Source organism: Lepidochelys kempii, chromosome 1 (genome assembly GCF_965140285.1).
Source record: "Lepidochelys kempii isolate rLepKem1 chromosome 1, rLepKem1.hap1, whole genome shotgun sequence".
NCBI classification, from domain to species: Eukaryota; Metazoa; Chordata; order Testudines; family Cheloniidae; genus Lepidochelys; species Lepidochelys kempii.
The window spans coordinates 187,389,711-187,402,643 of NC_136380.1; the positions used below are offsets into that span (position 1 = coordinate 187,389,711).

At 40.2% G+C, this 12,933-nt stretch overlaps 1 protein-coding gene across 10 annotated transcripts in view; it reads left to right on the forward strand.

The window, feature by feature from the left end:
* POU2F1 (POU class 2 homeobox 1) overlaps positions 1–12,933 on the forward strand; it is a 181,965-nt gene that overhangs the window by 124,893 nt on the left and 44,139 nt on the right. The window lies entirely within an intron of this gene.

Below are 12,933 nucleotides of genomic sequence, written 5' to 3' on the forward strand. Positions count from 1 at the left end.
GACACTGTTCAGAGAACATACGGCACAAAATTTGAGTTACCTTAGAACTTCCAAAATTTGGTTCAAGGGAGCCTCAGAATCCAAATAATCTTTCTTTTAAGAGGAAAATATCCACAAAACCACTGCTTTTAGAGATTTTTTTTTTTAAAATGTCACTGTTTATATAGGCCTACACTTTTCATGTGGCTTTTGATGCCTTCATAATAGCAATGAATAAATCTCTTTAAATGGTTCACAAACAAGGAATCTAATCAAATGTTATGTTGACTTCTAGAATTATGGGAAGAGTTTGAAATGCATTGTTTGCCACATGTTTCTGGAACTTCCATCAGAAAGTAATTTGTATTGTCTTTTCAAGAAAATCAAAATAAGTTTCTTCGCAAGCCACCCCTCTTCAGTTAAGGTTCTGTTTGTTATCTGTGACCCTGTAAATAAACACACACACATTTAAGTATTGACCTGCAGCCTAGACCGCAGAACTGCTTCAGAAACACAGGATTTACATTCTCTCTTTAGCTCTTCAGCCATTAGAGTTTGACATAGTTAATAACTGAAATACTTGAACATGTTTACCACTGACTGCTCATGGAAATAAATTAAAGTAACATGCATGCCATAAATATACCCTTTATCTCATATTTTTGGGGTGACTTTTGCAGGGTTTCAGGGTTAAAGCTGCAGTTCGAACATCTCAAACACTGGTTCATTGATTGTGAGGGAAGGCAGACTCAGAAACTGCCTTTTGCCAAGCTGGGTTTTCTGTGTTCTAATCTTATTGCTCTATCAGGAAATTTCTTAACACAATTAAAGTTACTTCTGAGGTCATTAACACAGAGGTGATTCAGAGTTTTCGTTAAAGCAGGCTGAAAGCAACTTCAGTGGATAATCCTTCACTATCTGGAGTTGTACTTAGACAACACAGTGACAGGCATCTTAGACACAATTTAGTGCAGTATGCAGAGATTCTCTTTCTGTCTCATAAAAAGCCAGTGGAATATTTCTGCTCTGAATGCCGAGGACTAATTACAGAAGCTGTCTTTAGTTCCTTCAGAGAAACCCCTATTGCATTTTGTGTATATATATATCCACCCCTTTAGTAACCACAGAATAACTTTAGATTTATGTAAAGCACTTTCTGTCCGTGAGAAAATTGTGCTTTATAAGCTATGTGTATCTGTGTGTGCGTGTGTGTGTGTAAATAAAGTATATCATGTAGCCACTATGAAGAGAAACGTGGCAGCTATTCTGTGTTGTTGACACTACTTGCAATAGGCGAGAAAGTGAAAAATAACTTGTTAAAGCAAAACTTACTGGGGTATCTGTACACCAGAGGTAACATGTTTACTCTTGGAAAAAAGTGCAGTAGCAACATCAGTGACCCTAACTGGGCTATTCAGTCTATCCGTTCAAACTGAACCTCATGACTCAGTTGTGGAGAAACTCAGATTTCTATTTTTTAAGTTTTTTTTACAAGATCTAGAGCCTTGTAAAAAATATTCAGTCTAATTTGTTTAGGCTTTGTATTTTTGAACTTCCCCAACATGCAACAGATGAGAAATTTTCTATATAAAATCATCGCCATGTATCTAATATAATCAACAGATTAATTTCTGTCTGATTACTGTTAATTGAGTGGTTTATATGAAACAAGTTTTTTTTTGTGGAGTTTTTTTTCTCCTAATAGACAGGTGAATACATCATAGATGTATCCATTCTCAGAAGATGAGCCAAAGATTGAATGGAAATGGAAATTTGGAATACTCTTATCCATGGAGGTTACTTTTCCAGATCTTTATTGAGGCACACTGGTAGGGCAATGTGATGGTATTTTGCAGAGTCTTTGCACATTCTGTGACTCTTCTGTTAGTAATAGACGATTTCCATCTTTGGAATTGTCAGTATGCTAGCTTTTACTATCACTAAAATTCTCTTTAAAAATAATAAAAATTTATATCTCCCATTGTGATGAGCTTTCATCCATTTTTATACCAAAAAGATTTGATTGCATGAAAGTCTCTCTCTAGGTTTACAGTAATAGTCTGAGGAGAAGGGGGATATTGTGCTGTCTTTCATCTAATGGAGTTCAGTGTAATCCAGCAAGCAAAGGTTGACAAGGCATGGGGAAATTAACACCACAGAGAAGACTAATTGCCTTTGGACAAAACTTGCATGCTATTTTGATAAAGCATGGTTTCTATATCTATATAGACAGGTGATGGGGGCGTACAATTGTAAGCCTTAAATACACTATAACCAGGCTGATCTCCAGAAACCATCACTTATTGCCAAAGATATCATTCATTATCTCCCAGCTGTTAATCTCTCTTTATAAAGTAATTGAGATGGTGATGGCAGGTCAACTCCAGTAACATCCTTTTTCAATATTTTAGACTCTTTCCCATTCTTTTACAGACCTGGAAGCAATACAAAGGCTTCATTTATAGCTCTGAAAAAATTTCTTTAGGACAACGGATAGAGATCAAACATCCATCCATCCATCCTCATACTGGTGTATAAATCGGGGACCTTCAGTATCATCAAACATACTCATAGACTTTAAAGTCAGAAGGGACCATCTTGTCTGACCTGCAATTTCAGGTCACAGAACCTCATCCACCCACTCCTGTAATAGACCCCAGTCTCTGGTTGAGTTACTGAAGACTCAAAACGTGGTTTAAAGACTTCAAGTTACAAAGAATCCACCATTTACACTAGTTTAAACCTGCAAGTGACCCAAGCCCCATGCTGCAGAGGAAGGGGGAAAAAACCCAGAGTCTCTGCCAATCTAACCTGAGGGAAAATTCCTTCTCGACCCCAAATAGACCTTTCAGTTAGAACCTGAGCATATGGTCAAAAATCACGAGCCAGAAACCTGGGAAAGAATTCTCTGTAGTAACTCGGAGCCCTCCTCATCTAGTGTCCCATCACCGGCCGTTGGAGATAGTTGCTACTAGCTGTTGCAGATTGGCTGCATGCCATTGTTACATGAAGTGCTATAGAACATGGCAGGAATGAAAAAAAGCATTTTAAGCTGTCTGTCCATTTTGCTCAGCTGTGTCAGAGTTGTGATGGACAGCTACCCTTCTGAGAGCCTGCACCTGCAGAGTCCCATGGGGCTCAGTCTTCTCATTTTACTATTAATATATATGTGAGCCTGCTGAAAGTAAATAAAAACTATAGAGTTCAGTGCCCTCAATATGCAGAGGAAGCTATCCAGATCTTTCACCTCACCGAACTTCTAGTGCTTTTTATTTGCTAACACAGCAAATGAGTGGGAACCTGGATGAAAAGTAGTGGCTCAAGCTCATTTTCAAGTAAAATGAAGGAGGAGTTAAATGGAAAGAGGAAGCACTTGGAAGAAATTGCTTAAATTGTGAGCTCTCCTATTGCTGAAGGTGCCTATCTTCAAGCAGGGTGGATTGATTTAAATTAGAGCAATTTAAAATCATCAATTTCAGTCATGATTTAAATCAGCAAGTGAGAAATCTTAATTTAAAGCATCACTTTTAATCTTGTTTTTCATTTGTACTCTTTAGTTACTTTCCTAGAGAGAAAAGGAGGACTTGTGGCACCTTAGAGACTAACCAATTTATTTGAGCATGAGCTTTCGTGAGCTACAGCTCACTTCATCAGATGTTTACCGTGGAAACTGCAGCAGACTTTATATACACACAGAAATCATGAAACAATACCTCCTCCCACCCCACTGTCCTGCTGGTAATAGCTTATCTAAAGTGATCAACAGGTGGGCCATTTCCAGCACAAATCCAGGTTTTCTCACCCTCCACCCCCCCACACAAATTCACTCTCCTGCTGGTGCTAGCCCATCCAAAGTGACAACTCTTTACATAATCAAGTCGGGCTATTTCCTGCATAGATCAAGGTTTTCTCACATCCCCCCCACCCCCATACACACACAAACTCACTCTCCTGCTGGTAATAGCTCATCTAAACTGACCATTCTCCAGGTTTAAATCCAAGTTAAACCAGAACATCTGGGGGGGGGGGGTAGGAAAAAACAAGAGGAAACAGGCTACCTTGCATAATGACTTAGCCACTCCCAGTCTCTATTTAAGCCTAAATTAATAGTATCCAATTTGCAAATGAATTCCAATTCAGCAGTTTCTCGCTGGAGTCTGGATTTGAAGTTTTTTTGTTTTAAGATAGCGACCTTCGTGTCTGTGATTGCGTGACCAGAGAGATTGAAGTGTTCTCCGACTGGTTTATGAATGTTATAATTCTTGACATCTGATTTGTGTCCATTTATTCTTTTACGTAGAGACTGTCCAGTTTGACCAATGTACATGGCAGAGGGGCATTGCTGGCACATGATGGCATAGATCACATTGGTGGATGTGCAGGTGAACGAGCCTCTGATAGTGTGGCTGATGTTATTAGGCCCTGTGATGGTGTCCCCTGAATAGATATGTGGGCACAATTGGCAACGGGCTTTGTTGCAAGGATAAGTTCCTGGGTTAGTGGTTCTGTTGTGTGGTATGTGGTTGTTGGTGAGTATTTGCTTCAGGTTGCGGGGCTGTCTGTAGGCAAGGACTGGCCTGTCTCCCAAGACTTGTGAGAGTGTTGGGTCATCCTAATTGGAATTCATTTGCAAATTGGATACTATTAATTTAGGCTTAAATAGAGACTGGGAGTGGCTAAGTCATTATGCAAGGTAGCCTGTTTCCTCTTGTTTTTTCCTACCCCCCCCCCAGATGTTCTGGTTTAACTTGGATTTAAACCTGGAGAATGGTCAGTTTAGATGAGCTATTACCAGCAGGAGAGTGAGTTTGTGTGTGTATGGGGGTGGGGGGGATGTGAGAAAACCTTGATCTATGCAGGAAATAGCCCGACTTGATTATGTAAAGAGTTGTCACTTTGGATGGGCTAGCACCAGCAGGAGAGTGAATTTGTGTGGGGGGGTGGAGGGTGAGAAAACCTGGATTTGTGCTGGAAATGGCCCACCTGTTGATCACTTTAGATAAGCTATTACCAGCAGGACAGTGGGGTGGGAGGAGGTATTGTTTCATGATTTCTGTGTGTATATAAAGTCTGCTGCAGTTTCCACGGTAAACATCTGATGAAGTGAGCTGTAGCTCACGAAAGCTCATGCTCAAATAAATTGGTTAGTCTCTAAGGTGCCACAAGTCCTCCTTTTCTTTTTGCGAATACAGACTAACACGGCTGTTCCTCTGAAACCTTTCCTAGAGAGGTTGACTTCTGATTGGATCTGCAACCATTAAAACATATTAATTTTGCACTAGATTTGGTGCTTCTTTTTGCTAACCAGGAGGATATGCTATAGCTATACACACTTAAGCAATTATATAGCTTAATTTACATTTATTCAGATTCTTAATTTTAACATTGTTTATTATGTTAGAAGATCATTTATTTACTAGATTATTTTTTTACTTGTGATTTGTCAAGCTCTTATTAGAAGAAAATTCAAATTCAATTAAAAATGCACAAAACTGGCTTTTTAAAATTTGACTTTTATTAGCTAAATAAAACTCCCTTAAAAGTACTGGATGCATAGGAAAAAAAGTATGAGTTCATCAAAACCCAATTTGCATTTAAAACTAATTGGTTTATTAAACAAAGGACTTATTTTTTTGTAGTTAGGAAGTTGAACTGATTATTTCTGGTCATCATGTTAAGATTTTAGAACTAGTAGATCTCATTCTCTCACACCTAGTTTTTGATTCATAGGTTGGAAGAGGAAAACAAGCTTTTCTGCTTTTTCAACTGCCAGTTTAATTTTGTACGAATTAATCGTTGAACTGAACTGGTTGAATAAAATGAAATGAAGAAAATAGTCTCTCTGTTCCTGCAGAAGAGGGTTCTGCTAGCAAAAGCTGGCTTAGTGGCTTAACTAGTTCTAGGTGCTTAGCCAGTGACTAAGGTGCCGAGTCAGTGCATTCCATCTCAAAAACTGGGAGGCCAAACGTGAACTCAGCATCAGAGGGCTTGATATGAAACTTACTTATTCCATAAATCCTGAATACCTTGATGTTATTCTTGACCCACATACTCTTTAGAGCTCACACCGAGAAAACTGAAGCGAAGGTTAGCATACCAAACATTCTCATCAAGTTGTTTACATAAAAGTGAGGTGCGAACATGTCCAACCTGATCGAACAGCACTGCCACTTTGCTGCTTCTCTGCTGAATATGCCTTTGCAATTTGGGCAAGATCCCCTCACGCAAAGAAGCTAGACCCTCTACTTCACATTGTCTGCTGCTATATTACAGGATGTTTTAAGCCTACTCACATCAACAGCCTCTATATCCTCATAAGTGTTGCTCCTCCTGATATACACCGGGAAGTTGTTACTAGTGTGGATCTCAGAAGGTATTGCATAGATCCAAGACATACAGCATATGATATGACACTGACTGAGTCAACTGAAGTCTTGGCAAAGTTTTCTTGCCACCATTAAACACCTAATATTATCACCCACAAAGGATCAGTTATGGCAAACGAGTAGAGAATGACCCTGTAGCTGGTGCACTCTGGCTCTTACATGTTGAGCACATACCACCCGGTGCAGATCAACCCTGGACTACATGGTGTTGCCTAAATCGGCTCTGCACTGGAGTTGGTTGATGACATGATGAACAAGTGGAGCTACACCACTGGCCCCAATACCTGTGATTGCAGCAGAGACCCTCAAAATGTGAAGTTTTTCATTCAATGCCAAGTGCTTGAGCATGAGTGCTCTTCCCGTGACATGCTGGAGTTCAAGATTGGGCAATCACGTGCACAGATGTGGCAGGAAGCAATCTGAGAACACAAGAAGAAGCCAGTGATCTCTACCAGTTCAGTAGTTTGACTTTCTTTAAAACTTGTTAGCAAAGATGCACAGCTTAATATTTTACTATAATGTATTAAATCATTTAACTAAGTTTAGGTCTTAACATAGGTTGCCATAATTTCAAATTCAATTTTAAATAGGTTTATTTTTAAAAAAATCTGTATTTAATTTAAATAAAAATATCGGATACATTTAAATTTTAAAAAAAAATATTTAAGGTGCTTTTTTATCACCCTGCCTCAAGTCTTCAAACAGGTGCTCACTGTTGGAGTCCTGTTGGAATCCTCACTGCTTCGAGGCATCCACATTGCATCAGTGGCTAGAAATGCTGCATTTCATCTTAGATTGGCAATAAACTTCTCCCTTTGCATTGTATTTGGGTCTCCATCAGAACACAGTTTTTCACCTTTGGGCTGGACTGCTGCAACACATTCTGCCAGAATCTGATCCTAAAGGACACTTGTAAACAGGAAATGGTGCAGCATGTAATAGTTTGTCAACTCAGTGGAGCAGATTGATTGGGAACACATCAGATCAGTACTCTGCTCCTCTGTCTGGCTCTCAGTACAGTCCCAGTTATGGTTGTTTAAGGACCTGGTCCTAATCTTGAGATACCTTAATGGAAGAGGGAACCTAGATAGAGCAAAGGCCACTACTTTCTTCAACCCTCTTCCCCCTGAAACGCAACTACACTCAGCAGAGATGCTTCAGATAAGTGTTTAATGTATAAAGAGTACTACAGAACCCCTTTTCCTACCAGATATTTCCCAATTTTGTTGTGAATCTCACAATGCTGTCTTGAAAGCTAACCTCTGGGATATGACCACTAAAAAATCTAGTGGCTTTACAGAGTAAGGGGGAGGGGATTTTTTCCTTTTTTAGATGGAAAATATCCCTCTGTTATAAGATCAGTTAGATATGTGAATTATATATTACACATCTTGGCTACCTTTTAAAAAATTACTCTATGCAAGTCTATACAAGAATGAGTTTAATTTTCCTGTGTTAATTTTAGACAGTAAGAACTGAGTTTCAGATTGTTCCTTGGGGATTGCTGGCTGGCAGGGAGAGTTTTTGCCTTGGGCTGTTAATTCCCATTGGTCATTAACTGTTCCAGGAAATTTTGTGAGCTGAGGTAGGTAAATTTGTTTTAATTCTTTTAAAATGAAAAGTAAGGATCTCTCAAACACCCGTACCTTTCCAAACACATTCATTCTATTAGAGCACCATATGTATTATGATTGGCATTGCTACTGTAATGGCAATCACACCATCATGCTCTTAACATCTGTGGCGAGAGCTAATCAAAAATGGTTTGTGTTTCTAATCTTATGTTAAAGTATTCATTTTTAAGTGAAAAGCCTAATGATGTGTCTTTGAAAATCTTAATTTGCTCTTCTCCTGGGAAGATTTTTTCCTACTTTTAAACTATCTAAAGCATACAGAAGGGTTTGAAATGCACAAAATCACAGTAGTTACATAAAAGGTGCATTTTATATATACACTATCTCCTAAAAGATTAAATAAATCATACAGTCAAATAAGCTGTCTGAAAACTTATGTGGATCCAAAAGACAAACCACCAACAATGTGGACACAAGAACAAATGGATATAAACTGGTCATTGGGAAGTTTAGACTTGAAATTAGACGAAGGTTTCTAACCGTCAGAGGAGTGAAGTAGTGGGGGCAAAAGACCTATCTGGCTTTAAGATTAAACTTGATAAGTTTATGGAGGAGATGGTATGATGGGATAACATGATTTTGGTAATTAATTGATCTTTAAATATTCACAGTAAATAGGCCCAATGGCCTGTGATGGGATGTTAGATGGGGTGGGATCTGAGTTATTACAGGAAATTCTTTCTTTGGTATCTGGCTGGTGAATCTTGCCCACATGCTCAGGGTTCAGCTGATCGCCATATTTGGGGTCGGGAAGGAATTTTCCTCCAGGGCAGATTGGAAGAGGCCCTGGAGGTTTTTTGCCTTCCTCTGTAGCATGGGGCACGGGTCACTTGCTGGAGGATTCTCTGCTCCTTGAAGTCTTTAAACCACGATTTGAGGACTTCAATAGCTCAGACATAGGTGAGAGGTTTTTCGCAGGAGTGGATGGGTGAGATTCTGTGGCCTGCGTTGTGCAGGAGGTCGGACTAGATGATCATAATGGTCCCTTATGGCCTTAGTATCTATGAAACAAATAAATTGAAAATAACCTGATTCCCTGAAATTTCCAGTGTGTACTACTACTAATAACATTTTGTACATAGTTAAATGCCATTCATTAGAGAATCTGAATGCTTGAAAAACATCTTGTTTATTTTGTTTTCAACAAATGACGTAAGGCTCTAGACCCTTACAAATGCTTTAAAATGCAAACTGCAACAAAAACAAAAATAGTAGCAGATGAGCTGCTAGTCATAAAAAGCAAAACATCTACAAAACTGCTCTCAGAAAGCTCGGTGCTTCACACATAGAATATCAGGGTTGGAAGGGACCTCAGGAGATCTTCTAGTCCAACCCCCTGCTCAAAGCAGGACCAATCCCCAACTAAATCATCTCAGCCAGGTCTTGGAGAAGCCTGACCTTAAAAACAGTCTAAGGAAGGATATTCCACCACCTCCCTAGGTAACCCATTGCAGTGCTTCACCACCCTCCTAGTGAGAGAGTTTTTCCTAATATCCAACCTAAACCTCCCCCACTGCAACTTGAGACCATTACTCCTCGTTCTGTCATCTGCTACCACTGAGAACAGTCTAGAGCCATCCTCATTGGAACCCCCTTTCAGGTAGTTGAAAGCAGCTATCAAATCCCCTTTCATTCTTCTCTTCTGAAGACTAAATAATCCCAGTCCCCTCAGCCTCTCCTCATAAGTCATGTGTTCCAGCCCCCTAATCATTTTTATTGCCCTCCGCTGGACTCTTTCCAATTTTTCCACACCCTTCTTGTAGTGTGGGGCCCAAAACTGGACACAGTACTGCAGATGAGGCCTCACCAATGCTGAATAGAGGGGAATGATCACGTCCCTCGACCTGCTGGCAATGCCCCAACTTATACAGCCCAAAATGCCGTTAGCCTTCTTGGCAACAAGGGCACACTGTTGACTCATATCCAGCTTCTTGTCCACTGTAACCCTTAGGTTGTTTTCTGCAGAACTGCTGCCTAGCCACTTGGTCCCTAGTCTGTAGCAGTACACGGGATTCTTCCATCCTAAATGCAGGACTCTGCACTTGTCCTTGTTGAACCTAATCAGATTTCTTTTGGCCCAATCCTCTAATTTGTCTAGGTCCCTCTGTATCCTGTCCACACCTTAAGCCCTCTCAGAATGCCCTCTCAAATAGATGGATACAGAGAACATGGAAAAATGGGGGTTGCCATACCAACTCTTAATGAGACCAATCGATTAAGGTGGGCTGCTATCAGCAGGATTGCAAGTAAGGCAATATTGTGTAAAGAGATGCCAGTCTCACAAGCAGACATGTCCTAGTCTATTTTGTCTTTATAATAGGTCAAGACAGAACTTTAAATGCTAGAAATCAACAGGTATTTAGTGCTGATCCTGCAGTACTGGTACAGTTACTGTTCATGGCAAGATGCTCCAGTTAACAAGTACAGTGTCACCTTCTGCTCAGCTTCAGGTTCTGAATGGCTTTTAGGTGTAGCTCTGTGCAGAATGTGTTGCAATAGTCTAATGTCAAGGGAATAAAGGACTGGATTGATGGTAGTGAGGTCGATATCTGAAAGTTATTTTCCTGGCCAGAGACTCTAACAAGACCCCCAAATTGCGAATTCATGACAACTGGTTGAAAGATCCTAAGTCAAAGGGACAGGTTTAATCTTTCCGTATTCTTTGGTTTCTTCCCCCATACTACCATTATTTCTTTAGTCTTATCCAGACTGAGCTTCAACCAGCTTGCTCTCTCTCATTTTCAGTCTCTACCAGAAACAAATAAATGCTTGATCACATCTTTTGGGTTGGATAAAATGAATATAGAAATCTTGGGTGTACTCAGTATGCTCAAAACATTCAGTTCATGCCTCCTCACTAACTCTTCTAACATATGCACATAAGAACAAGATGAGGGAGAGAGTGCCATTGTGTTGAACCCTGCAGTAGAAAGTCCTTGAAGCAGAAGAGATATTGCCCAAAACCAGCCTTGTCTACACTACAGAGATTTGTCAATGCAAGTTGTGTTGCCTGATTTTAGGAGGTTAATATTATTTTGGATAATATGGATTATAGGCTCACCAATTTATCTGACCAGAAGATAAGGTTCTTGTCCCAGAATTAGGCTACACAGAGTTGGCAAGGACATATATGACAAATATAGCCTTACAGACTTTTATTAAGATAAATGGAATAGTAATCAAATGGTAAAATAATCAGAGTTGCAAAGATGGTGGTAATGTTCCAGAAGTACATGTGATATTATGTACAATAAAGCTTTTCATTAATATGCTCATACCCTTGATAACTTGGTGGTAAGAGACAAAGAACCAGCTTTGCCTCTGGCATGCCAGAAGGGTTCAGATCCATGTTCCTTAATTCTTGAGTGGGAGGTGCAGAGCTTAGGTGACGCTGAAGAGCTAAGAGCTAAGGAAGCTAACTTGGAGTTTTACTTAACTAATTAACTTAAACTTACAATTAAGAAGTAATAGACTAGTAAACAAAGAACTAAGACCAAAGAAGCTGTGAAGCTCAGAAGCTTAGAAAACTGAAGCCTCCTCAGTTGGCATAGAGCGTAAGAACTTGAGCCCTCCTTCTGTGTCCAGACTTACTTACCTCACCCACACAATGTTAGAGTACACTTACTCCATAGGCTGGTATGTTTGTACATATTGATGACATATACATACATATGTGTTATTTCTGTCCTAATAGGTTATTTTGTTTTTCCTTGTGTACTTGTTAGTTTAAAGAGGGTATGAATTTAGGAAGCCCCGTATGCTACCCTGCCTCAATGCATCCTATATATATCTGTGTTAAAGTTCGCAGTTATATATGGACCTTGTGGTTTAGCTCATCACCACCTATTTAAATGAAAGGTCCCAAATATATGCACACTAACTTTGCCTTAGCTCAACAGAAAGGATGTGGCCTGTAGGTCCCTTGCGTTACAGCCAAAACATACTCTAATATAAACCCTTAATATAAAATAAATAAACCCATAAGAAAATAAGAAACTGATAAGAAAAGATATATAAGCAAGCAGGCTAGCCCTGTAAGGCTATATATGCCAACGATCAAATACCGCTATAATTACATCGCTGGTGCATGTTCACACAACACTCTTCTGTCAGCAGAGTGAATCCATGCTTGGTGCTCTAGCATCAGCAGAGGGAGCAGTGCACGGTGGATAGCTATCCCACTGTGCTACTCGCCACCTTCTGTAGCTAGGAGTTGTGGGAAGGCAGAATAGATTGCAGTGCATCATGGGTGCTGACTCAACATCTCACGATGCAGTTTTTTCCGTCCCATCATTCCACAGGCTTCTGACTGCATTTTGCAGCATTTTTGAATGATCCCTGTTTACTGTGCACCCGCCATCTCTGTCTGGAAGGATGAATCCTGCACTGCTGTCTGCTGTTGTGGTCACTGTTATGAACACATCGTGGCTAGTCATACAGTATATTATGTGCACCCAATATGAACAGGAAGTGGAGGTGCTTGACTGTCTATGTGCCATGGAAAAAACAACACCAGATTACTTTTGGCATTCACGGAGCAGCTGAACACAGTGGATCATTGCTTTTGGGCTCACAAAACAAGCAGTGAGTTGGGGGATCACATTATTGTGCAGTTCTGGGATGATGAGCAATGGCTGCAGAACTTTCAGATGTGGAAAGCCACTTTCCTGGAACTGTGTGTGGAGCTCGCTCCTGCACTGTGGTGCAAGGACACCACAATGAGAGCTGCCCTCTTGGTGGAGAAGCGCATGGCAATCGCTGCATGGAAGCTGGCCACTCCAGACTGCTACCAGTTAGTCATGAATCAGTTTGGAGTCAGGAAGACCACTGTTGGGGCTGCGTTAACGCAAGTGTGCAGAGCCATTAATCAGATTCTGCTATGAAGAACTGAGACTCTCGGCAATGTGTGTGAAATAGTGGATGACTTTGAGGCA